A 27,016-nucleotide genomic window follows, 5' to 3' on the forward strand; every position below is an offset into this window, starting at 1 on the left:
CTGTATTCATTCCATCTGGACCTCTAGTTAGTGTGGCTGCTCCTCTCCAGGGATCCTGTAACTCATACAGCTCATCTCCAAGCAGAGGCTGCTCAGAAGACTGAGTGATTTAATGAGACAAGTGGCCAGAAATCTGTCCTATTTGTAAAAAGCAAAGAATCACAGACGAAAGATTTTCAACGTGGACTAGGAAAAATGTGGACGGACAACAAGACAGGAGCCTATCAACAGTCACATTATGTGGAGGAACCCACACACTAGTGGTTGTACTGGTGAAGTTCTGGAGTCCAGGGGAGGGAGTTCTGGAGAATCTGAACACACCTGAGCCAAATTAATAGCTCCCCTCCACCCACTTCCTCATCCCCTCACCTTACAACAGCCCGCAGGGCACTATTATTTTAGCATCCACCACAAGACAGTATAATGTTTTCACAGCTCTCCTCACCACCACAGACCTGACCATGGCTGTCACTAGACCCTAAGCTCTTCCATGGAAGGAATCATGTATTGCCACCTCTACAGTCTCAGCCGTTTATGCTAATTTCTGCCCATGGTCTAGTGAAAGATACTCTTTTATCTGGAAGAATTAAAAGGCTATCACTGTTTTCATCCAAGAGCTAGCAGAATGATCTAGACCAGACAAGGTGAAATGAAATGCTTCCAGCGGCCAAACAAGTAAGTTCAACAAATAAAGTGGGCTGGTTGGGACTGTGGTGAAGTCTCCAGGACATTGTTGTCCATTGTCCTTTGTGGAAGCAGAGGGCTGGTGATCCAGGAGAACCCAGAAATCCTGATTTTTATGAGGGATAGCTCAAGTTTTATTAGACTTGATCCAACATGTTCCTAACGTTATGCGGCTCACACAAAATGTGTCTCCATGCCAGCTACTTCTGATAAGCCCCCAATCTGCAGCCTGACCCAGACTTACCAACCCAACTCCACAGTCCATTTTAAGCCAGACTGACTTAAATGGACACAAATGGAATTTTATCTCAATAATACTAGTGCTACTTCCTCATGTCTGAACTATCAATGTCAAAAGGGGAGATGGGCAATATGGGCTACGGATTCTTCCAGAGCTGCCTTCGTGCATCCCCCAAAAGAATCCAACCTATTTCCTCCCAGGCTGGCTCTCTCCTTTCCTCCTTCAGTCACGTGCCCCAACTGCCGGTGAATTTGAGTCAGAATAGTCTCCCCGGTGTCTGACCTTCATTTCTGTCACTACATTGTAAGGCTCATTCTGCCCTCCCTTTGATAAGTAAGGGGGCCAGAGAAGAAGATCAGTGGAAGCTCTTACCTTTGTGGTGTTGATGTCACACTCTCTGCCCTCATCCTGTCCAGTGGAATGTCCATCATCATCCAAGAAGCTCCGCCCTTCTTCCCTCGCAGGAATGTGTGGTGTGCGCAGGCATTTAGTGGCCAAAAAGGAGGGAAGAATCCTGTTCTCTGGTTGTAAGGGCCAAAGCAATCACTGGGAAATCACTCTCACCTGCCGAAGAAACCACAGGTCAAGTTTTGGCTCCAAGGAAGAAACACACCCAACATGTTCTATCTCAAACTCAGCAATCTGGGTGTTTTACTGATTAGACCCATATCTTAGAGGCCCATCTCATCTTAGGAAGTGGGTGGTCTTCTCCCCACCACGGAACCATCATCACTCCCACTGCACACATGGATAGAGAGGCATCATAGTCCCAGGACCAGACTCACAATTGCTCTCAGGCTCACAGACTCTCAGATCTTGACTGTAGTGGACACTTGGGACTCTCCACAGACCCCAAAGCCAATAAAACCTCCAAAGATAACACGAGGCACTAGAGACAGGGCTGCGGTCATTCACCTCCCACACATAATTTCTTCCGGGAGCATTATTTCCCTAGCTAATTCATCAAGGATATACTTATAAGCCTCTAAATGAATACATTTTAATCCATTTCAGAGACCCAGTTCTGAGTGTGACTGCCCTAATAGAATTAACAGTGCTGCTCTAATTTGAAATCAATTTCAAAGACTGGCCAAATTCGATTTTGCTTTATTTGTCCATTGTTGTATTTCACAGATAAGAAAGGACTACACAAGCTAGATCAGAGTCCTCCAGTTAAAACGTGTGTGTGCATGTGTGTATGTGTGTGCATGTGCGTGGGGGGGGGGGGGTAAATTTGTATCAAAACAAAAGGACAAATTTACATTTCTCTCTCTGAATAAATTAAAGAAACCACAAAAATGTCCAGTTCCCAACAAGGTAAGCTGTGCCTCATGTTGATACATTCCCATAGATTTATACTAGGATCTAAGCATCCATCCATTGATTTTCATGTTTTCAGATCAATGGTATGTGCTACGCGGGGGTGGGGGGGGGGGGGGGCGGGGGCGCGGAGGCGGGGGGGCACAGAGGCGAGGTGGGGAGGAAGAAGAAAAGATTGATTCCCAGCTTCAGAAAGAAAATGAACGAAGTGCCTCTAGCTACGTCAGTCATCAAACAAGCATTCATTATAGTTTAAGATCGGCCTGGAATTATCCTAGGCATTGGGATTACAAACGAGATGCAGTGGCTGCCCCTCCTCCCCACCCCCCAGGAGCTCCCAGGCCCAGAACCAAATGTAATAAACAAGTAATGGCATCCCACCAACATCAAGGGGGCAATGGTGAGGGAGCAAAGCAGGAACACACCGGTCCCAACAATGGCCAGAGCAACACTTTGGTGTGTTTTCACCTCTAATAAAGATAACAAGGAAAGACCCAGAAAAAAAAAAATGCAGCTCTACCCAAAGGGAATTTCTGAGATGGGACTCTTAGCAAAGAGGTAGAGAAATTTCAACAGGGATAAATAATATCAATTCAGGAGCTAAAATCTGTCCTTCTCCTCCTCCTCCTCCTCCTCTTCCTCCTCCTCCTCCTCCTCCTCCTCCTCCTCCTCTTCCTCCTCCTCCTCTTCTTCTATGGCCCCCCAGCAACACATCATTGGGTCAACCTCAGATATTTGTGTTCCACTAAAATGCAGAAATGCTGCTCTCCCTTTTTTAAAGGGTACAGCACACACATACAGTCTTTCCTTTGCCTACCAGATGCCTTTCCAAATGTAGCACATTTTAAGGGAAGGTAAGATTAATCTGGCTGGGAGATAATTAATTAACTGCAAGCCGCTTTGATGTGAGTATATTAATTACTGAAGAGAAAAAATTAACAGCACTTCTAAGAAACCCCAAGCATTGCTGAGCATTGGCTCATCACAGAAGGGCTGGCCCAGGGACAGACTGTGAGGTGAGCCAAGTGTATCTTTTTTACAGAAACTGGTACCTAGTGGGGCCCTCCATCAATGTCTGATAAATTACTAACGTCCCGGGCTGCCTTTTCTCTTTCCCTACCCAAACTCAGAATTCTAGTGTTCTGCTTCATTTCCCATCACTATGACTCCTGTCAAAAAAACGAAAACAAAAACAAAAAACAAAACTGGATTTTTGGAAAAGATATACCAGTCAATACCTCTCAGTGTGAATTTATGCCAATTCACTCTCCTCCTAGGGCATGCACATTCTAAGGGTGACCTTTCCCTTGTAAAATGATAACCAGCACTTTCTGAGTCCAGTACAACATGCCAGGAACCTCCCAGGAGTTTCACACACGTATCACTTTAACCACCGTAAGTGTTAATTGTTGTGACTCCCCTTTTATAGGTAGGACATCGAGGCTCAGAGAAGCTATTTGTCCAAATGCCAGAGCCAGGATTCAAACTCAGGTAAGTCTTCCTGACGTCAATCAGCACAGAAAATCGAGATCCACATCCAGTGGTCAGGGAAAGTGAAGGACTGGGAGAAGTGGGTAAAACATAGCCCAAACCAGCAGAATTTGGGAAAGAAAAATGTGTGCGCCCAACACATTCTCCCCTTCCTGCTTAACAGCCCCACCAAATGGTTCTATCCTCCATGTTCCTACCACCTCTGTCAGAGCCTAACGGTTCAAAAGAAGAGAGTATTGTTTGTGACTTAGCACTGAAGCAGATTTCTGACTTTGCTGAGTGATTCAGCAGGATTGGGGCAAAACACATCAAGCTCGCTCAGGCATTGCTCGCCTCTGTAGAACTCTCTTTGCAGTAAAAAGGGAGATCCTCTCCAGCATCCTTGTGGATAGACCCTCCAGCTCACCTAGATTTCCTAGTGGGTTGACCACAGCACTCAGAAATATACAAAATGACTTTCTCCATTATGTAGAGGGAAAAAGTGAAGATCAACTCTTCCATCATCCAGAGAGCTGACATCCAGTCTTGGAACAAAACGAGGAAAATCACATGGACAAGCAGACAGTGCACAGGGGTAATAATAGCTCCCTATGCCCTTCTCTTAAGACTCAAACTAAACTATAAAATCAGTGCCTGAGAGATAAAAGCAGACATTCCAAGTGTCACTGCTGCATAGGTCTGTGTCTTACGGACTTGCACAGAATCCTGAGTGTACCTGTTACTGCCCTGCTCACGTTCTTCTGAAATATTGTCGCCTCCGTGCTACCCACTAGTTGAGAAGCCTCCAGTTAAGGACAGTGTTAAAATATCAGTCTTCGTATTAATTATCCCTGTTACACAACGGTGGTTGACACATTTTTATTGAGCCAATTCCTCTCCCCCACGGCAATGAGACTAAAGAGTAAATTAATTAAAAGAATCAATATGGATAAGGAAAGGCAGTTGGTCAGCAAGGGAAGCAGAGGAGGAAAGTGTGAGAGATCAAAGTTGGTTGCCGAGAGCCATCCCAGCACTTTCTAGAGGTGTAATCCTGAAGATGTTGCACATTCCAGGGCACATCTCGCATGGGCACATCTCGCATGGATTTTTAAGTGTCTAGACCTAGAGTTTCAGCTATCATTAGATACCCCAAACCCTCGCCTTTTCAGATTCTAGGCTCCCTGAGGCACCTCCTGGCAATTTCAGTTCCCAGGCACCTTGCCAACGGAGAGCCTATGAGCTATGCTGCCAACAACCGTGTCCACTCTATCCGCTGGTTTTATTTATTAGCGGAACGTAATAAGGTGGGAAGAGGTTTATTCACTCAGTTTTCTGTGAGTTCCTATGAGAGCCAATCTGCTAGCGTCTGGTACTCTGAAAGTGAGTTTCTGAAGTTGCCGGGCTGAGAGAGAGCTTGACCTTGACCTGTGATAAGGTCACCAGGTAAAGAGCACCATCAAGCACCATCCTGACAGCCAGCCAGCTTCCCTGGAGACATCCTGACCTTGCAAACTTCTACAGAGTTTATTCACCCTCAACGCTACTGACATTTTGAGGCCAGGTAACCCTCCTGTGGGGGGCTGTGTCATGCACTTTATGATATTTAGCAGAATCCTTGGCCTCTACCCACTAGACACCAGGAGCACATCTCACTTTCCCCTAAGGTCGTGACAAGCAAAATTGTCAAATGTCCCCCAGAGAGCAAAACCATCCCCAGTTGTGAACCCCTGCTCTAAGGAGACCTCAGACACCTGTCTGGAAGCTGGGAGTTCAGAAAGCTCAGGATGGCAGATGGTACTAATACTTTGCTGACAGGGGCCAGGGATATTCCCCCAGACACTTGTTCTTTTAGAATTCAGTCATGGCATTTCTGGTGTCAGACAAGCGAAACTTTGCAAGTGAGCAAAGATAAAAGGAGGGTTAACCTTTTGTTGAAACTCGAAGCGTGCTTTGGGCAATTGGAGTCTGGAGTAAAGGTTAGTGATTTTCTCTGAAAATCTATATGATATTTGCTAACATTTTGGGGGGCAGAACTGACACACAGCACAATGCATTAATATAGTTGGAAAGATGGCTTACTACAGCTCTTCGCGGGTACGTGTCCTCCCGCTGACCAGACCCACTCCTTTGTTTTTTTAAATGTTTATTTATTTTTGAGAGAGAGAGAAAGACAGAGATCAAGCACAGGAGAGGCAGAGACAGAAGGGTGCAGGCAGTTCAAAGCAGGCTCTATGCTGACAACAGAGAGCCCAACGCAGGGCGCAAACTCACGAACAGTGAGATCATGACCTGAGCCAAAGTCAGAAGCTGAACCAATGGAACCATCCAGGTGCCCCTGACCAAACCCACTCCTGACCAAAGCTCCAATCTTGGAAACTCATCAATGTTCCAGGAAAAGTGCAAATACATGTTAGTTTTATAGTCTCACCACTATTTTATCAATCACAGACTAATTTTCAATAAAATCTAAGAGTAATGAAATAATAGGAATAATAACAAAAGGTGAAATTTGATGCTACTCCTATCTTGATTAGCTAATGAGAGTTGTGGTCTGGGGTTTTGCTTAAATAAAATTAAGATATCACAATCAGTCTGAAATCAGATTTAGTGTCCCAGAAAAATTGTAGTTATATTTAAATCCTATAATCCAAAGAAGTCAGAATAATACAACACTTTCCAGTTGATTCAGACAGCAGATTACTAAGAATATCCCTGACTTACTTAGTTTTTCCAAATTATCAAATTTCAAGATAGATATACATTAATATGAGAAATCCTTGAATTAACAAACACTTTTTAAAAAATTTGCTGTGTCCCAAGAAGAAAGTGAAAACTTCTCAGGGTCTAATACATTCAGGGATTAAAAAATAAATTTATAAAAAATAATAATGAAAATAAAATTATACAAGTTCTGGTCTTCAGGGAGGAAACCAGTAAGTGCCTTCCAAAGCAAAGGCTCTAAATTGTACTTGAAAAGTTAATATAAATGATATTTTCTTGGCCATCCAGAATGAGCAAATGCAATACCATCTCCAGAAATCCCTAAGGCTTGAACCACGGGTAACTAAATACCACTTTCCTCTTCTCGGGTTTTATGTTCCTAGACAACCCTCCCTGGGGAACAGAGGGAGACGGCAGGCTGCTGCTGAGTCACTGAGTCACCTCCAAAGGCAATCTTCAGAACGGAGAGTAAGGAAAAGCCCCGTGGAAGGGTGTGCACTTCAAAAGAGGGAGAGAAATCTCATGGTCACTGATCGCAGCAAGGTCATCCCCATGTGTTAACAGGGCTCTGGGACCACCCTGAGTGGCCCATATGGCTGCCACTATTCCACCGGACACCCCCACTTGCAGATGCCCCCTAAAGCATGACTGGCTGAAATCTGGGGCTCAGGCTGCAGCCAGGTAACAGGCAGGCAAATCAGCCCACCCAGGGGCTTTAGGCCCTGTGCTCTGTCTCATTCGTCCCCATGTTTTCAATGGCTGATGCATCAAGTGTCTGCACTAACACAGTGATAAAAAGAGCAACTCAAAGCAAGCAGTTCTGTAGCGTAGAGAGGGAGAAACATAGCATGCCAGGATAATTGTGATTGGGAACAGGTAAACGGAAACCTTCTGGAGGACACTGTAGCAATGTGTATTACAAAGCTGTGGTTCCACCTCTGAGAATGTATCCTGAGGGAATGAATTAGACAAGTGTGCAAGGATGGGTATCCAAGGATGTTCACTGCATCAGTGGTTACTCATAAGCGTAAAAATTCGAAGGCAAGCTAAACGTCCATCAACAGGGAAATAGTCAGATTAGGAGGTAGCCATGTAATGCAACAGTCTGTGGCCATTAAAAACACCAAAATCATAATAATGGAAGGAGGTCCCGTATACTGAATCAGGTGTCTCAATACCTCTGAGTGTTTGCACGTCTGAACCATTTAATCCTCACGACACTTGAACAGGTAGTATTTTTATTGGATTCATTTTACAGATGGAGAAACTGGTAGATAGAGAAATTAACTAACTCTCCAGGGTCAACAGCTAAGTGATAGCCTCATGGTTTGAATCTGAGCAATAACACTCTAAAGCCATCCTGTTAACTGCAATCAATGCTCTACTACCTCTAGATTCATGAGAAAATCATCAAACTATGCTAAGTAAAAAAGAGAAAAATAATCATAATACAATATATGGCATGATCTGATCCTTATAAAATATGTCTAACTTTACAAAGTGAAAAAAAATAATCTATAAGAATATACACTAAAATGTTAAATGCATTCTCTCTGGGTGATAGAATTCAGGGTGATTTTTGCTTTCTACTCCGTACCTCTCAACACTGTGTGACTTTCTTTGCAAGCATTAAGAAACACTTGTGTAAACAGTCATTTCTATTTGGAAAATAAACAATTGAAAGTAGGCTTAGTCAGGACTTGGAGAAAGGAAGGGGGGTGGACATCAAGTGAACGTACAGACTTGGCAGAGGTGGGACCCTCGGCCAATGGACTCCTTGTGAGAATCATAAGCTTCTGCCGTAGATCCACGTCTGCTTTGTGGCCGGCACTGTCCCAGGGACTACAGAAATCAAAGGACAACATGACTCTTGCCCTCAGAGCTTAGAGTTGCTTAGAAGCGGTTATAGGAGGGTATGTAGGTAAATAAATAAGTGCAGTACAGGCGGGAGATGTCAGGTACCCTGAAGAGAGGTACCAAGAAGGTTCCATGGAAATTCAGAGAAGGTAATGGGTCCCTCTGGGATCGGGAAGTAGGGAGAATGACAGGAATGGGTGGCATTTGAGCTGAGCCTTGAGAGTGGGGTCAGACATAAACAAGTAAAGGAGACAAGTAAGTGTAAAAAGGTCGTTCTCCAAGGAGAGGAAGGAACATACGCAAAGCCGCGGGACTGGAAAGCTTGTGTTACGTACAGAGAGCAGAAAATAGTCGAGTCTGGCTAATGGAGCCCTATGACCTAGAGCTATTCATATAGAATATAAAGAACTCTACCTGCACTACCCACACCTTTGTGAGCCAGGAATCACCAAGGTGAGTGATATCCTTTAGGAAAGGAGAAAGGATTACAGGTGGCCATACAGAAAATCTGCTGAAACAGGGACCATAACTCAGGTCTCCTGAACTATTTAGCCACAAGGAACCAGTCAGGGAGACATACAAAACAAAAACAAAAACAAAAACAAAAACAAAAACAAAAACAAAAACACCTCTTGGAGTTATCGTTGTTCCCAGAACATCTCAAAAATTAGAGGCTGGTGTTGGGTACAGCAATCCACCGGGAACTGCAGCGATCAAAGGTGGCAAAGAGTAAACCCCAGTAGTGTCTATGGAAGCACAGACTGATCAGGCCAGAAACGTGGGCAACATTCCATGAATTCACCCACTTCTCTTTTGCACCTCCACTTAACAGAGCAGGAAAGCAGGGGTCGGTAGGGAGAATTCAAGAGGTCCTTGGATTTAGACAGGAGGTGGCAAAAAATCTTGATTTTTCACTGAAGTTAGGAATCCCCCCCTTAAAAATGCAGGCAGTGGCCCAGGGCAATAAGAGCAGTACCAGTGACTTCACCCCACTAGAAATTCCAGATAATCCTGTATCATAGCAGAATTGTTGCAGGCCTCAGAAAATAATCACATAAGTTCATTGTTTCTTTGAAATCTCAGTAGTAACAGACCAACTGCTAGGTCATCCTTAAGGAGCTGATAAAGAAGCACACATATCACTAAATCATAAGGTGGTTTAACTGTTTTGGTAACTGTATGCATTTCCATACAGTTGGGTTCCTTTATAGTCTGTGGCTCTTATTTTTTGTATCTGAAAGCACTGTTCTGAAAAGTGGTCCCTAGGCTCCCAGACTGCCAAAGGGGTCCCTGGCACAAAAAGGATTAAGACTCCATTAGCTAGAGATCCTGTTAAAATGTACATCACACCATGTACTCCTGTGTTCAACTCTTCAGTGACTTCCATCTTGCTCAGAGCAAAAGCTCCCTTCCTCCATTTTATTTATCTGATTTCACCTCCTTCTCCTTTCTCTCTTTCATTCCCCTTGGCGTATTGGTGTCCATGCTATTCTTTAATCATTCCTGCCTCAGGGCCTTTGCACTGGTTGATCTCTGTCCCTGGAATGCTCTATCCACAGGGGATTGTATGGCTTCCCCACTCTCTTCAGGCCTGGACTCAAATACCTTCCAAATGAGCCCTTCCTCAGTTACCCTACCTAAAATACCCCTCAACGAAACTCCTATCCCCCCACTCCTTGTTATATTTTTTCTCCTTAGCATTTATCACTCCCTAAAATAGACTTAAAGACATATACTCTGTTTTTTTAATCATATTTATTATTTATTCCCCCCACTCAGATATGAGCTCAGTGCAAGCAGGACTTTTTATGTCTTAAATACCACCATAGCCCAAGTGCCTATAACCTCGTCTGACACACAGTAGGTTCTTAAAAATGATTTGTTGAATTCATTAGTTAGCATTTGTCACATAGCTTGGCTACTGGCTGCTTCTATCCTATGTCGAATTTTAAAGTCTGTCTGTCTACTGTGCTATTGGGAGAAAAGAAAAATCACAGCAAATGTGTTTCTGAAGTTGTGGTCACCACAGAAGAAAGGCAGCTGATTTATCAGCCACTGCAGAAGGAGATGCATTTTCTTCCTTAATAAAAAGGCTTTTCATCAAAGGCGAGATAGACAAGTTCACACACACACACACACACACACACACACACACAATAGGTTATCAGATCAAGTCATATCATAAAACAAATACAAAAAAGTAAATGGGAAAATTGGCACATGGCATACAACCAATAAAAGGCCCGTGAACCCAAGCTGCCATAGAAGTGATGCTACTTGATAAGACCATCACACAGATTCCACCTGGCAAACGGTAGGAGGAAATGGACAGCATACAAACACATGAGTAAATGCAAGTCACCACATGGACACTGCTCAACTTAGCCAGCTCTGCTGAAACGCACAGGGGTCCCTTTTAAGGCACTGTTACTCAGACTAGCAAAAATGCAGGTAGCCTGGGAAGATCTGCGGCTGGCAGGGCAGCCTTCACAGACATGCAAAGCACCTCATTCCGTTCCACACCCTGGAGCACTCTGTTTCAGTAAGAACCCCCAAAGCAAAGCCTGGATTCCTTGTAGTTCCAAACTGTGAGTCGAGGACAGAGAAAGTACTATTTTATATCACATACATCCTTATATGCTCGACTCACTCACATACTGAAAAATAAAACTCTCCCAACCCCAACTGCCCTTCACAACACAGCTTCTTAAAATCATCGTTTACACTCACCCTTCCTTCCTCTTGTGCAATTCTTGCCCTGACACTCCACGAAGTGTTTTTGCTGAGGGCACCTCAGGATGACTTCTGCACCAGACCTACATGTCCAAGGCATGTGTCACTGTCCACTTCCCACCTCCCAGCCACCTTACGGCCCCTCCCAGTTCACTGGTGCCACTTGTCTGACCAATCATTCTTGGCTTCCTGTGGCACACCAGCTTCACCTTCCCAAACCTTAAATCTGGGGTCACAAAATAAAATACCTGCAGGGACCAGGTGCCTGAAATGAAAAAAAAAAGAGGACATCCGGCCACGGCGACAAGCTGCAGAGCACCGGCCCTGCTGAAAGGGGACTGCTGTCCCTTGTTTGTGCACATCAGGTGGTCGGATTGCCCAGTTTGCCAAGAACACCCACAAATCTTGTTTTTATGTGAACTTTCCCAATTTTCTAAATGTTGGCAACTATTGGTTTTAATGTTTTACTGCTGTGAGCCAAATCAAACAAATCTGTAGCCGGATACAATCTGCAGGCCTCAGATCTGGGTCACTGCAGCCCCAGGGGCTCCTCGTATCCCTCTACTCCTCTCCCTGGGAATTTCATTATCTCCAACCCGGATCTCCCCACTACATTTCAAACTCTTGTAACTGCTTACTGGACGTGTCCATTTGAATGTCCCATTGGGACCTTAAAATAAACATGTCCACACTTCCCTTCATCCTCTATTCCCCAACATTTCTCAAATTCCTTTCCTTTCCTTGTCCCTCCCGCCTCTGCTTTAATTCAGACACTCAGTATTTTTCCATGGTTTATTACAATACACTTCTAAGTATCTTCCCTGCCTTAGACCTCCCCCCATCCCCTACCTTTTTATCCATCTCAAGTTCACACTACCTTCTAAAATGTGCAGGCTTAAAGCCCTCCGATAGCTCCCTTGCCCTTCAGAATAAACTCTGGATCCAGACTGCTTGAGTCTGAATCCCAGCTTCAACAGCACTAGCTGTGCGACCTTGAGCAAATCACTGAAGTTCTCTGAGCCTCTGTTTTTTCATTTGTAAAACATGGATACTAAGTATCACACACCACATAGAGCCATCATGAAGTTTTAAAATGAGAATAAGGGCACCTGGGTCGCTCAGTTGATTGAGGATCCGACTTCAGCTCAGGTCATGATCTCACGGTTCATGGGCTTGAGCCCCACATCGGGCTTTGTGCTGACAGCATGGAGCCTGCTTTGGATTCTCTGTCTCCCTGTCTCTCTCCCCCTTCCCCACTCATGCATGTGTACATGCTCTCTCTTTCTCTCTCTCTCTCAAAAATAAACATTTAAAAAAGAAAGAAAATATTTAAAAATGAGATAATAAAAATAAAGCTGTCTGTGCTTAGTACATAGTAAATGCTCAATCAAACGTTAGCTGTCATTATGTTTCCTCATCCATTATCCTCACATTCCACAACCCAACTCAACTCTAGGACTACAAAGAATTTCCTGAAATTCTCCAAAAGTACCCCCGACTTCTTACTTATCTATCTGCTCAGAATGCCCCTCAAGACTCATATTCTCTATCATATTCTCCAGAACCGAGCCCTGACCCCAGATCTCTCTCTACCCTAAAACCAGCCACTGGCCCCCTCTGCCATTGCCTGCCTCCATTGAGTATTTAACTTGCTAACCTGGAGTAGAACAATTTCCCAGAAGCCTCCACCACAGCACTGGGAGCCCCACAAAGGCAGGGCCTATTTTTTCTTAACCTTTGCATCCTTAATGCCTAGCAAGAAACAATGAATGAGTAGACGAACTTCTTTAATCCCCAAACCAACCCAGAAAGGCTGGCATTATTATGATCCGCCATTCTGGATGAGGTTCAGAAGTGTTAAGCACACAGGAGAGACAGCGAGCCCAGTGCCCGAGCCCAGCTTTCCTGGGGAGGCCCGTGTTGGGGAAGCTGCTCACACTTTGCTCCTCTTGGTGGTGCTCTGCTGGCTGTCTTTACACACGAGGCTCATGTCCTTAAAACTAACTGTACTTCTGTCTTATCTCCCCAAATAAGTGTGGGATGACGAATACGAGTTTTCATCGACTCATGCTCTTTCCACCAAGAGCTTCAAAATATCTACAAAGTCGTTGTAGATACACGCAATCAGTAAAAGAGTCAATTTTTTTCCTGTGCTTACCTCTATGAAGTATGTACACTCAGTCTTCTTTACAGTCTCCATTACAAAAATAATCTCTAGTAAGCCCTTATATGGCGCTTGCGTTGTACCAGGCGCTGCTTTAAATATTTCATCTACCTTAAGGTAGAAGTTATTATTATCCCCACTCGGCAGATGAGCAACTGAGGCCAGAGAGGTTAATTAACTTTCCCACCGTAAGGGGCAGAGCTGAGATTCAAATTTGTAGACAAGAGCAGAGGCTGTACCTGGCCTGCCAGGATTTGAATCTCAGTCGTGCCAAGTTCTAGTTTTATACTTGGGTAAATTATTAAAATCTCTTAGATATTTCCTTGTCTGTTGATCGATAGATAGATAAGTACATGATAGATAGATAAATAGATGACAGATAGATAGATAGATAGATAGAGATGGTATAGATTGAACAAGAAATATAATTTCACTTAAGATAAAATGATAATGCCTACCTTAAATTGCTATGAGAATGAAGCGAGTTGATATGTATACACATTCAGAACAGTGCCCAGCACACAATGCAAGTGCTACACAGTGTTCATTATCATGTGAGTAAGAGCTGGAATTCTACACAGAAATTCTCCTCTCCGTTTGATGCTCTTTTCACTCCGCCAGGTGCACACACCTCAGCGGGACCACCTGCAACACAGGGAAGCCGGCAGGGCCGTCCGCAGGGCCCTGGTCTCCCGTGCCCCTCTCAGTACATCCCTGGCTCCATTTCAGCAAGCACCATCCTTGAGTTCACCCCCCACTCCCCTCTCAAAAGCAGCAGAAAAGGCTACAAGCTTAGTCTTTACACGCCGGTGTGAAATAAGGCCTTTGGATAGTTCCCACATCTATGAGGGTTCCTGGGATACCAGCAGGAGATACTGGTGTTGGCTCACTAAACAGACAGGATTTTTGTCCGAAGGCAATCAGTGGCTCTCAGGGTCAAAGAGAAGTCTGAAAAAAAAAAAGCACACCTGGAAACAAGCAGGAACTGGGGACCTTCTGAAGGTCTGCAAGCAGAAACTACTCCTAAAGGAAAGGTCTGGTCGGGGAGCCACTCCAGAAAGGACACATCCAGCGGCCTCTTCCAACCGGGAGCGCCAGACACATTAGGGCTTTTCCAAAGGATTGTAGAAAAGCGCTTATTGCTGCTGGAAGTAACAGACTGCTTTTGGCAAATCATAACTCCTCAGCACATTCACAACAAACCCAGAGAGCCAAGTGTCTGTTGCTGTAGTAAGCTGCCACAGTGGCTATTTCATGGGGTGAAAAAACAAAAGTTGCATTTAACGTTTTAAAAGATACCGTCACATAAATACGATAGTTCCTTTAGCATCCAATCCATTATCTGGAAGGTAGAAAGAAATGTTCTTCTTCACAAACATCCACATCCAGCTCCTAGAAGCTATCCTGGGAGGATTTTTTTTAAGCTTTCCCCAGGACTATCTGCTGTGACTAATTCCATACTTCATCAACATGAAAAAAAAAATAGAAATAATGAGATTCCCCAGACAATGCAAGCCAAAAAGCTTTCAGTTGGACTTGTTAAAATTAGATCTCACACCTCTCTTTTTTCCAGTTTGTTTCCTAAACGCAATCTCCTCCTTGAGTTTCCAAGTTCTCAAGACAAGGAAGAAGGAGGTGGGGCAGAGCTGGAGGGAGGAAAAGGAGATTCTCTGAAGAGCACAGTATCCATGTGAGAGCACAGCTCAGGACCATGCCCCAGGAGAGAGCTCTGGGCACCACCCCGGGACAGGTGCAGACTTTCCCCAGAGAAGCTGAAAGAATGTCTTCACTCCACAGAAAATAGGAACGAACACTTGAAAAAAAGCAAACTTTGTATACCCTGAAGGAAACACTGGATTGCTTTAGCTGATTTTCACGCTCAAAATTTTCCATGTCTTGAGTTTCCTATTCAAGTTAGTTTAGCAAGGGGAATTCCAAACAGGTACACGCTAGATCAATTTTGTAGCTTCTGAAAAAGTTAACAACAGAATGGTGCAAACAGGGTTTTTTTTGTTGCTTGTTTGTTACATAAACAAGAGAAAAATAATGTGCCCCCCCCCCAAGGAGCCACCTAGTTCTTTTATTTGAAATCACAGATAAGCAACACATTGAATTGCTAAAGTTCAAGTTCCTATAACATTTGATGAAAAGAGGCTAAAACAAAGAACATAACAAAAAATTAACTTGGCTGCAGATTAATTCTATAGCAGTAGTTCTCAAAGTGTGGTCAGGGGACCCCTGGGGTTCCTAAGACCCTTTAAAGGGTCCATGAGATAAAAAACTCATTTTCATAATAAACGAAGATGTTATTTTCCTGTTTACTCTCATTTTCTCATAAGTGGCCGAGGAGTTTTCCAGGGAGTATATGATGTGTGAGATCACAGACTGCACAGAGAAGCAAGGCTAAGAATCCCCCTGCCTTCCATTAAACCAGACAATAAATACATTTGTAAAAATATAAAATAATGCTACTCTTGTATTGTTTTTGTTTTGAAAAAAAAAACAATTTTTCATAAAGATATGTCATTTATATTAACATGTAATGAGATTACTATTATTTTAAATGAATTAATAATTAATACTTTAAATTTTAACCTCTTTAAGATTTTATTTTATTTTAAATTTTTATTTTATTTTTTGTGAAACAGAGAGAGACAGAGCACAAGCAGGGGAGGGGCAGAGAGAGAGGGAGACACAGAACCCAAAGCAGGCTCCAGGCTCTGAGCTGTCAGCACAGAGCCCCACACGGGGCTCAAACTCACGAGCTGTGAGATCACGACCTGAGCCGAAGTTGGACGTTCAACCGACTGAGCCACCCAGGCGCCCCAAGATTTTTGTTTTTTAAGTTTTTTTTAATGTCTATTTATTTTTGAGAGAGACAGAGACAGAATGCGAGTGGGTTAGGAGCAGAGAGAGAGGGAGACACAGAATCGGAAGCAGGCTCCAGGCTCTGAGCTGTCAGCACAGAGCCCAACGCGGGGCTCGAACTCACAAGCTGTGAGATCATGACCTGAGCCTAAGTCCGATGCTCAGCCGACTGAGCCACCCAGGCGCCCCAGCCAAGATTTTATTTTTTAAGTAATCTCTACACCCAACAGGGGGTTCGAGCCCAAAACCTTGAGATTAAGGGTCGCATGCTCCACCAACCGAGCCAGCCAGGTGCTCCTAAAATATAACTATTTTAATTTCTAACATATATATTGATAAATGAGAGTACGCACCGCAGCAGCCAGAGTGATGGCAGGGCAGGCATTTAGAAAGTTTCTTTACTTCTTTGACCAAATTTTAGTTGAAAGGAGTGTGTATGAAACTGTAACCAAAGGAGGCATGATGCTTCCAGAAAAATCTCAAGGAAAAAATATCGCAAGCAACAGCAGAAGCCGTTGGATGGGGCTCTAAAGAAAGTGTGGAGAGATTCACCCAGTTAGTGTGGAAGTTGGACATCAAGGTCTCGTCCCAGAATATGGAGGCACCAAACTAGTTCTAGAAGACAAGGACTTTTTATTTAGAGATGGTGACATTCTTGGAAAGTATGTAAACGAAAACACATTATTGAAATGGTATCGGAGCACCTGGGTGGCTCATTCGGTTAAACATCTGACTTCAGCTTAGGTCATGAGCTCACGGTTCATGAGTTGGAGCCCCACATCGGGCTCTGCACTGACGGTACAAAGCCTGGCTTGGGATTCTCTCTCTCTGTCTCTCTCTGCCCCTCTCCCCACTTGTGCTCACTCTCTCTCTCTCTCTCTCTGTCTCTCTCCAAATAAATTAACTTAAAAAAAATGGTACATGTAAAGCTGCCCATTCATAACTGAAGTTGTGAAATCTTTCATCATGTAGTATAATTTCTATGTCTCTCTTTTATAATAAACTAATGGTATCCAAAAAATACTGATAGTTATAATTCACACTAACAGGAGCTTTGTGGGGGGGGGGGGGGGGGGGGTTCAATAATTTTTAAGCATGTAAAGAATCTGAGACCAAAACATCTGAGAATGCTATTTTTCATAGGATTAGAATCTCAATTTCTTTTTTTTTCATCAAATTGTTTTTATTGTGAAAAAATACACAGCACATATAATTTACCATAGTAACCATTTTTAAGGGTACAGTTCAGTGGTATTAAAAGTATTCCTGGGGCGCCTGGGTGGCTTAGTCGTTTAAGCATCCGACTTCGGCTCAGGTCATGATCTCGTGGTTTGTGAGTTCGAGCCCCGCGTCGGGCTCTGTGCTGATAGCTCAGAGCCTGGAACCTGCTTCGGATCCTGGGTCTCCCTCTCTCTCTGCCCCTCCCCTCCTCATGCTCTGTCTCTCTCTCCTTCTCAAAAATAAATAAACATTAAAAAAATTTTTTTTTAAATTCCTAACATACAACCATCAGTACCTTCTATCTCCCGAACTCTTTGCATCTTGTCAAACTGAAACTCTATAACCAGTTACTACTTGTCTGTGGTTTGTCTACTTCTGTGCCATCAGGTGAGCTGCTCACACCAGTGAGCACACCTGTGGGGCACATGTCTGAGTGCACGGTGTGTGGAGCAGGACCCTGCTGCCAGGGGAGAGAACGGCCACCTCTCTTCTACACCTCCCAATCCTGGAGTTCCAGTACGAACCTTCTAGCTTCCCACCCTTTACAACTTGCCTCTGCATCTGTGGGCATTCTGAAACCTAACCCCGGTGTCTAATAAATGCTTACGTAGGATTTATCTCTGAGTGGCGAACCCTACCGTATGAGGGAAGGGCTGTAAAACAGGGCTGGCTTGTGCAATTTTAAATGATGTTTCTGGCTGACAGCAGCGACTGGCCAAAAGCAGCTAAAAGCAAACCCATTCATTTAGGACCACATGGCACAACTTCATCCTGTACTCTCAGCTTCTAAGCCCCACAAAAAGGACACTGGAAGAGAAGGCAAAATGCACTAGAGAGTCCACATTTTAAGTCTGGAGGGCACCGGGAGAAGAAAACTTGGTGCCCCTCACCACAAAGATGCACGACACTGACATGTGCTTTTTAATCAGATCAGGAAGTCTGGGGAAACTGCATAAAAGGTGAAGTTCTCAGGCATCATATGAACTTCCATGAGGTTCCTATTTTTGCATATCCAGAGAGCCTATCCTGTAGATTTGTGATCTAAGGAGATGGTGAGAAAAGATGAGCTTATGGAGACCCTTTCACTCTTTGACAGAGATGACTGGTAGATGATCGATAGATTAGATAGATAGATAGATAGATAGATAGATAGATAGATAGATAAAGATTAGGTAGATAGGACACTGCCACACAAAGATACTTTGCATTTACACATTTAGCCTGGAGGAGGAGAAGAGTCAACCCTGAAATAGCCCCAGGGCTAAATCATGACCAGGCATGTCTAATCACCAAGAGGAGGAGGGTAGGAAGAGATTTGAAGTCAGCAGCCTCATGAGGGTACCACACTTAGAATACTGGGAATTTTAAAAACCCACAAGAAAAACACGGCACAGAAGGTATATTTATTGACCTCAAAGACAAGCATACTGATATAACCTTTTGCCAGAACCCAGGCGCCTCCTCTCAGTCCAGACCTACCAACCACAGTCTGTAGCTACCAAGTTCTCCCATCCCTCTGGCCAATTAAATTGTTTACCTTAAGTAAATTCCAGGAAATGCTTTTAGGGTCACCTTGGCATGTCAGTCAGGGCTTAAGAAAGCCAGACCAGTCCACAGCAGAATGAAAGTTATACAATGTGGGCATGTTTGGGGCGCCTGGGTGTCAATCGGTTGAGCATGTGACTTTGGCTCAGGTCGTGATCTCATGGTCAGTGAGTTCAAGCCCCGAGATGGGCTTGCTGCTGTCGACCTGTCAGCACAGAGCCCTCTTGGGATCCTCTGCCCCCCTCTCTCCCTGCCCCTCCCCCGCTCATGCTCTCTCTCTTAAAAAAAAAACAAAAAACAAAACAAAACAAGCAAAAAACAGGGTATGTTCAAACCCCAAATTTTTAGTCTGCTGGCATTCTTTTATCTCACCACAATAATTATTTCCCAGGAGAGAAGTCAGCATTCCTGAAAGAAGTCATCAGGAAGCAGCAAATGGCTTAACTGATCTGGGGGTATCTTTCAGTTCTATGGTCCTATCTATATTCTCATTCCACACAGCTACAAATTGATCACTTTTTCAAGGCCCCATCAGGCTACCTGTGATGTTCATTCTTGATCTTTAGTCCAGCATATTCTGCTAAACATGGGTCCCCAGGTATCTCTCCTGAATCTTTTCATAAGATACCCACGGGTAAGGAGGAAGAGTCTCACGTGATGAAGAGCAGGTGGTGAGGGATTCCACCGAGACACAGAAAGTTGGCTTAGCCATACCCGGGGCTCTCCACCAGGCCTCACTCCCACATATCTCGGTGGGGCTTGGCATCTCCACACCACCAGGCCTATCACTGGTGTCTCTCCATTTAAGGCAGTCGGTAATCATCAAAGAGCAAATGCTTCGAATCTCACCACAAATGTTCCACATACCCACTCATAGTTCTCCTAATTCAATTTATGAAAACGATCCAAATTAACACATCCAAATGATACGACTGAAGAAAAGTATCCATAGACAGATCATCTATTTTTTTTTAAATCATAAAATCACCAGGCTGTGAGGAAAACAAGAACAAAAACAAACAGAGAAGGACAAGAGATAAGCTCAAATTTCCCCAGCAGTTAGTGACAAAGCCAGAACAGGATTCACATTTCTAATCTTCTAGAAGTGCAAGTGCCATATAACTCCAAGCACAGAGACGTGGACGTGTTGGTTCACTGAGGACGTGGGTGCAGTTCCCTAACCTCGGCCAGGGTGGCTTCCACACAGACGGGCATAGCCTCACACCTCATCCGGCACCTGCTCAGTCTCTCCAGTCCCTTTCAGAACCAACCTGCACAGATGTGGCCTCCACTTCCTCCCCTCGCACTCTTTTTCACTCGGTCCGAGCTGGCTTTAGGTCCTAACTCTCTGACACTCCAGTCAAGGAGGCTCCCAACTGCCATGCCTGAGCCTCTCTGATCTGTTCTTCACAGGTGATCTTGCAGAAATATGAATTGGCTCCTGATACTCTCCTCCTACAAATCCGTGAGCTCCTTCCCACAGACCCCTGGATAAACTCTAAGGTCCCCAATCTGGCATAAAGGGTGCGGCATGATCTGCCCTTGTCCTCCTCTCCAGCCTTAACCCAGCCACCCAACCCAGCTCTCCAGAAGTTCCTCCAAGGCTCAGTGTGCATCCTTGCCTTCAAAGCTTCACATCCCTCCGCAGCCTGGAATTCTCATTTGATAAACTTCTCATTTGATCAACTCCTGTCCATCCCTCCGAATGAAAAGTCTCTTCCTCAGAAAGGTCTTCCCAGTTCCCACATCTTAACTAGTGCCTTCCCCATCCTTATTCCTCTCTCCTAGGAAGTTGTTTAGAGAACCTGCCAATCCTTAAATGTTTGTTTCCTTTTTTAAAATGTTTTCATCTTATTTTTTTTGAGAGAGAAAGGGAGTGAGAGCATGAGCAGGAGAGGCATAGAGAGAGGGAGACACAGAATCCGAAGCAGGCTCCAGGCTCTGAGCTGTCTGCACAGAGCCCGACGCGGGGCTCGAACCCACAGACCGCGAGATCATGACCTGAGCTGAAGCCGGACGCTTAACCGACTGAGCCACCTAGGCGCCCCTAAATGTTTGTATTTCTTTGTTTAATATCTGTCTCCCCATCCACCTCCCACCCCTACATGTCTGTTTTTTTTTACCACAGCATACTAGCACCTAACAGTGCATAAGGCTGGGTAAGTACTCCAATCCTTGTGGAATGAATACTTATACATATTTTTATATGTAAAGAGGATACATATGATTACATAAGTTCATTGTTAAGTCAACATTGATAAGCATCTGCTAGAAGGTCAGCTGAGCCCAGATGATCCGCTCAGGATGATGAGCAAGAGGCTTTCATTCACCAGGGACCTCCTCAAGCACACTGAAGCCAGCTGCTATCAACATTAACTGCTAATCTGTAACATTATTAGCTAAAAGCAGATGTTAGCCCCTTATCATTCAACATGTGTGCAATTAAAGATAATTTTAAAGGGTACCTACTCCAAGCAAACCATGGTGCAAGGCTCTGCAGGATTCCAAGGAGAGCAAGACCCCCTTGCCCACAAAGAAATGATAAGAGAAAGAAAAATGATAAAGGAAGGCAGGGACGGAAATTCTTCTAAGTCAGATTCTACATTTGATTGCACATTCTCAACATTGTTATTGAATTCGTAATTGGGATTTCTCTCCACGTTTCCCATACCAGGCTCCTGAATGCAAAAATAAAACAACAGCAATAAATATTTTCTCCTCCTTCCCTGTGCCTCCTGACTGCCAAGAGCAGTGCCCAAAAGCCAGTTTCAGGATGAAATTCACAATCAGCCACCTCCAAGGACCCTCCACATCCATGACCTTACTGGAGAGGCAGACGGATGATGTCTTTGGAGTCAGAAGACCCCTTGCTATGACCAATTCCAAGTGGCTCACTTTGCCTTGTTTTCTTCATCTGCAACTTGGGCTTCCAAACCACCACCTGTCCATTGCTTATCACACTCTGTTACTAGAACTTAAATGAGATAACCCTGCGAAAGTTTCTGCAAACTATAGTAGGCTATACAAATGTGACAGTTTGTGACTTTTATCAGGCAAATATTTAGCATCTTGTATTGACCTGTCTCGTGCTTGTTAACCTTGAGTTTCCAGGTCCACTGTGTGTTCAGGCTCAGAGAACACACATCTTTTATTCTGCCTGCCCTTGGTATCTGCAGTACTGGGCACATGGCACCCACACAATAGATTCTCGTAGGTTGGTTACTTATTGGCTTTCTTGACGGATTTGACTCAGAAGACAAAGTGTTCTACGATTTTTCTGGATTTCTCATGGATAAGAAGCACTTTTTCTGGAAATAGCCATAATGTTTACCTAGCCCATGATCTTTATGATCTGTCTTCCTTTTCCCCAATTACATTGGAAAGAAGACTTTTTTGGCAAAAGCCAAAAGAACATTTCTCTAATGCAGTTTTCAAGGTTCCTTCTAAGGATGAGACAGAGGCCAAAAAGTCACTCGGTAACAGCGAGTCACATCTGGTTGGCATAGGGCACAGTGTTGGGGCTGCAGGGATGAACGAGGAGTGCAGAATTTCACAGTCGCTCTGCACCCAGACTGCCAGAGATAGAATCTCGGCTTCACATAGTCCTACTTGTGTGATTTTGCACAAGTCATTTCATTTCTCTCTTTTTTTTTCTCATCTAAAATGGGGTAATAATTGCTACACTTATCGTGGTGAGCATTGTGTGATGTATGGCATTGTGAAATCACTATGTTGTATATCTGAAATTAATATAATATTGTATATCAACTATATTGCAATAAAAATAAATAAATATTTAAAAACTAAAATAGGTAATAATAGACCCCCACCTCCAAAGGTTGCCATCTGGATGAAATGAGTCAATACATCGAGAGCTTTTAGCATAGTGCCTAGTAGAGGGTAATAACAAATATTAGACATCTAGATCTTGTAGCTAAAAAGACTGAGAGTCAAGAGATGAAAAGTGACTTAAGTCCAGGAGCCATAAAGAGATTGAAACCAGGGCTGGACCGCACATCCTTGTGGGTCCAAGTGGCACTCTGGAGAATCTACCTTCCAGAAACCTGAGAAGCAAGGGCAGTAAAGACACCCACCTTCCCCCTCTGCCTGGAACTACCCTGGATAGCTGCCCCTGCCTGCTAGTGGGACCCCCAAGCCCAGCCTCCTCTTTTGATCTTCCATGGGACTCAGAATATACCTAGAGGGCTCCCACCTAGTGCTGGCTCCCCAGAAACACTGTGATGAAGAAGGAAAGCCTCACTCCCTAATGGGGTTGTTCTGAAGATTAAATGAGATAATGCCTGGAAAAGTGCCGAGAAGAGTAGCTGGCATATGGTATGCAGTCAATAAATGTTCTCTATTAAAAAAAAAAAAAAAAGGAGGAGGAAACCCTGTGGTGCCTGCTCTCTCAAAGCTGCACACATTCCAACCCCAAATGCCAGACACAGGGCAGATTGAGATCTCGGGTAGAAGAGAGGGACGCAGAGTCCTGGAAGAATTACAGCAAAGGGCGAAATTCACTTAAGATAGAGGAGGTGTCTGGAGTCCCCATTCTTCTCCATCTTTCTTTAAAAAAACAATAAGGAAGAAGGAAAAATACTTAGCTGGTGCTTTGCTGGCAAACCCAAGCGTCAGAGTATTGGATTTTTAATATTTTAATATTTCTAAACAGAGCGAAGACTGCCTCCACCCCCTACCCTAATTATTTTTATACACTTGACCAGCAAAAGCTTGGCTTTGCCACACTGATGAATGGGCTTATTCAGGCTGGTTTTCCAGGTAAAAATGGCTCAGACACAAGCCAGAATTAAAACAGATCCCACAAATCTCCTTAGAATATTCACCACCTGCTTTGGATTCAGAGTTCTTAAGCACTTCAGGACCACCTTCTCCTCCCTACCCCAATATTGACAATCCCTAGTTGTGAAAAACACAAATTTAGTATCAGATCAAGAGAAGGAAGGAATCTGGTGGAAAAAAGAAAAGGAAGAACAGAACTAGACTGAGAGCAGAGATTCATGTCGTGCTGCGCATCCCCCAGAGCAGAGCCCAGGGCCTAGCCCAGGGGGAGCTGGTTGTAAAGGCAAAGTGATGAATCCACGTCCCCGCGGAATTTACCACCCAGGAAAGGAGGGAAACCGACATATTACACCAAATTCAACCACAAAAGCAACTCCGCCCTCTTTCAGCCTGAACTATGTGGGGAAGAGAAGCACCAGGGCATCTCCCTTCAGCAAAGGGGCAGGTGCTCAGGAAAATGCTTGCTTCCTGTTTACCTGGGCAAGGTATTTGCAAGTAGTCTAAAAAAGGGGGAAACACACACGGTTCTATGCAAATAGTTATGCAAATCACTTAAGCAAATACATGAAAAAGGGAGGGGAAGGTTTCCGATCTGGTTTTCCTCACCTGCCCCACTCTTCAAAGGGTAAGATGAAATACAAAATCCAGGAGCGGGACGAACTTCAAGTCCGCTCTCTATGAAGACCAGGCACAACCCCGCTCCACCCGCTCACGCTCTGGCCTCAAACCAGAGCCCCCGGGTTATTCAGGTGGGTGGAGGCGGTTCTTCGCTGTCCTCCACCCCTGCCGCGGGCTGCCGGAGTTAGACTACCGGCTCGGTCTCCCTTGTGGAAATGTGTGTGACATTTGCAAGGACGCAAAAGGTGCTCCTTTCCCAAAAGACATGGGGAGAGACAGAGCGGGGAAGGCAGGGGGAGGGGGGGACGGGCGGGGAGACCGAGCCCTGCAATGCGAAAGGCTCCCAGCCCGGCTTGCCGCGGCTCCTGCCGGAAGGTCTGGCTTGCTCACCAGCCCATTCACATGTACAGGTCCGGCAGCTAGCCCGAGGAGCGCGGGAAAGGGAAGTTTCCGACCCCCCACCACCGTTGCAAAACCGAGGAGTCGGCGGGCGAGTCTACATGGGCCCTGCAAGCCCCAAGCGTCTCCCACCCCGAGCGCCCCGGCAGTCCGTGGGCGCAGCGCCGCACCAGGACAAGGGCCCTGGGTGCGCTCTTCCCCGCAACTGTCGCGGGGCGCCTTGCACCGCTGTAGGGCAAAGGGGAGGGGAGGACTGCCAGGAAAGAAGGCGGAGCAGGCGGCCGGGGAAGCACTTACATTCGCCAGGAAAGCGCCTCCTCTCGAGGAAGAGAAGGAAAGGCTTCCCGGCTAAGGAAACGCCCCAGGGATGCCCTACGCAAAGTGCCGCCTCCCCCCCCCCGCCCCCCTCCGCTCCCCGACTCTCCCGCCTCCGGTCCGTCCTCTACCCCGCAGCTACCCACCCCACGTCCCAAAGAGGATCCTAGATACCCTCCCGAGGCCTTCAGAGGGGCCCAGCCAGTCTCGCCACCCGCAGCTCGAGCAACAGGCGGATCTTTAGGACTACCAGCGACGGCGGGCTCCGAGGACCGGAGGACGAGGGGCGCCGCGAGACAGGCGCCCAGCAGAATGCAAAGTCCCTGCGGGCCTAGACCTGCGCGGTCTTGCCCCCGTGACCTGGCCCGCGGGGCTGCTGGGGCAGCAAAAGGTGGGGAAAGTTGCGGGGTCGCACGGGGAAGTCGCCGGAGTGCGCGCGGAGGAGGGGACAGGAGCAGGTACCTGCAGGAGTCCCGGCGCCTCGAGCTCGCTCCGCTTTGCGACGCCGCCTGCCCGCGCTGCAGGAATCAGGCCTCGCCGCGCGGCCCCGCGCCCGCCGCGGCGGCGGCGAGGAGAGCGGGGTGGCCCGCCTGAGTCCGTCGGTCCGTCCCGCCCGGCGGGAGCTAGGCGCCTGGGAGCCGCGAATAGGGCGGGGCGGGGCGGGACGGGGCGGGGCCGGCCGCTCGGCCGCCGCCCCATTGGTCGGGCTTCGGCAGCCGCCTGGCTTCGGGCCCTCCGCCCGCGCTCCCCAGGCGGAGGGCCAGGCGCTCAGACGCCGGCTATTGCAGGTTGCGGGACTCAGGCCGTGCGACCCGCGGATGCACGGAAAAACAGGCGGCCTTGCGGTGCGCGCGCCCCCGCCCAGGCCCGAGTGCAGAGTCACCCCCGGAGCCGCGTGCCCTGTCCGGGTGGGAGCAGGAGCGCGCCCAGTGCCTCCTACCTGCGCGCCCTCCGGGCTGGAGCCGCGACCCAGCGGGAGACCGACCACCTCATTCCGCGGCCCCGGCGCCTCCGGCAACTGCCTCTCCAGAAGTCGCGACCCAAGCGACACTCTGTACATTGGCCGGGATTCTCTTAGGAAGTGCCGAGGCCCCAACTTGTTTTAAAACAAAGTGCGAAGAAAAAACGGCCCCGGTCCTGCCTGTTTACCAGCCGCCCCGCTGCCCGAAGACTCGTGCACGGTGCAGAACAAGACTGTTTCTCACGCTCCGTTCCTCGACTTACCTACCAAATCACATGCACTGAGCGAAAGGGGGACGAGTCGAGTCTCCTTCCCGAAGGATGGAAGAGAGGTCAGAGGGAGATGCCTTCGGCCGAGGTTGAGGAACAAACCCGGGCCTCAGCGAGGGCGGCGTGCGGTCCAGAAGGCGTCGCGGGCCCCTCTGCAGTGAGCAAGAACTCAGTGAACCGCCCGGAGGAGAAATGGGACGCTCGGGGACCCACCCCCGCGCTCTCCCCCGCCCGCCCCCAAACTGCAGATTTTTAAGTTGTGCAGACTTGCAATAATTCCTCAGAGCCAGCTGCTCCAAGCTGTAGGCTCCCAGTGTCCCTGGGCTCCCGCCCCACATCACGCAGTGGAGCAGCCGCCCCCAACCCAGCACCTGCTGACCACTGGCCTCTGACTAGCACCTAGCAAGACCACACAGAGTGAAGTTCCAGGCCCTGAACCAGGCACATGGGAGAGGACAGGGGCAAAGGGATGTACGGAAAAGGTGAAAGACACCTTCTTTGACCTCGTCCAAGTACCGGCTGATGTCTTTGGATTTTCACATTGTTTTTGTTTGATCAAAACCCACAATAGGAATCAAAAGGAGCAATGTTTACAGTATCTGGTAGGCTAAAAGGGGGTGAAATCTGCTCCTTACAGGGATAAGGATAGTAGCAAGCAGGAATGGCAGAGGAGAAGAGAAAGCACAACACAGTCTTTCCTCAGACACCAGCATTTTCATTTGGCTCATGGAAGGCAAGGTGGGGACGCAAGTGACTGGAGAACAGCTATTGGGGGCCCTCTGTCCCTAATCCCATTGTTCTTTGGCTCCCCCAAGCCTGTCCCCTGTTGT

At 46.3% G+C, this 27,016-nt stretch overlaps 1 protein-coding gene and 1 pseudogene across 1 annotated transcript in view; one reads left to right on the forward strand and one right to left on the reverse strand.

Moving 5' to 3' along the window:
• KCNS3 (potassium voltage-gated channel modifier subfamily S member 3) overlaps positions 1 to 25,513 on the reverse strand; it is a 38,772-nt gene extending 13,259 nt beyond the window's left edge. Inside the window, exons 1-2 of the mRNA XM_030311603.1 lie at positions 25,419 to 25,513; positions 1,298 to 1,489 (exon numbers count right to left, since the gene is read on the reverse strand). The gene's annotated coding sequence lies outside the window, so the exon portion shown is untranslated. The remainder of the gene's footprint in view (positions 1 to 1,297; positions 1,490 to 25,418) is intronic.
• LOC115511295 lies at positions 16,428 to 25,291 on the forward strand (annotated as a pseudogene).
• Positions 25,514 to 27,016: the final 1,503 nt, after the last annotated feature.

This window comes from Lynx canadensis, chromosome A3, assembly GCF_007474595.2.
Source record: "Lynx canadensis isolate LIC74 chromosome A3, mLynCan4.pri.v2, whole genome shotgun sequence".
Taxonomy (NCBI): domain Eukaryota; kingdom Metazoa; phylum Chordata; class Mammalia; order Carnivora; family Felidae; genus Lynx; species Lynx canadensis.